The 585-nt window shown below is 63.9% G+C and overlaps 1 pseudogene; it reads left to right on the forward strand.

Moving 5' to 3' along the window:
* Positions 1-455: 455 nt before the first annotated feature.
* Positions 456-585, forward strand: LOC116217626 (annotated as a pseudogene; the record flags this gene model as incomplete).

Below are 585 nucleotides of genomic sequence, written 5' to 3' on the forward strand. Positions count from 1 at the left end.
GTTGCACAGCGCGCATCTGTGTTCGGTTTTATTTAAAATAAACTTCGCGTGGTACAACGCTGTGCGCCCGCATATCGTTACGGGGCCGCACCGCGCTACCAGCGTTCCGCAGCACCGCCCGCTGCGGGAGACGGGGCGGAAATGGGGCAGGGCTAAAGAAGCCGAGGCGGAAGTGGGGGGGGTGCTATACGGAGCGGAGACTATGAGCGGGAAATGGCCGTTAGTGGGTGGGGACATGCAGATCAAGATGCGCACGGCATGACGGGAGCGCAATAAGCCAGGAACGGAACGCTCGTGGAGCCCCGTGGAACTTGCGTGGGCCTCAGCGCGGGCTTGGAGAGGAGCGCGGCTGTTGGGCGCGAAGCGGGAGTGCGGAGAGTGGTTGGGAGGCCGGTCGCCGCGCGGTGCGGGCTGGTGGCGGGGGCGTGGGGAGCGGGTCGGCGGGAGCAGAAAGCATACTTACCTGGCAGGGGAGACACCATGATCAGGCAGGTGGTTTTCCCAGGGCGAGGCTCATCCCCTGCACTCCGGGTGTGCTGACCCCTGCGATTTCCCCAAATGCGGGAAACTCGACTGCATAATTTG

Source organism: Meleagris gallopavo, unplaced genomic scaffold (assembly GCF_000146605.3).
Source record: "Meleagris gallopavo isolate NT-WF06-2002-E0010 breed Aviagen turkey brand Nicholas breeding stock unplaced genomic scaffold, Turkey_5.1 ChrUn_random_7180001850486, whole genome shotgun sequence".
Taxonomy (NCBI): domain Eukaryota; kingdom Metazoa; phylum Chordata; class Aves; order Galliformes; family Phasianidae; genus Meleagris; species Meleagris gallopavo.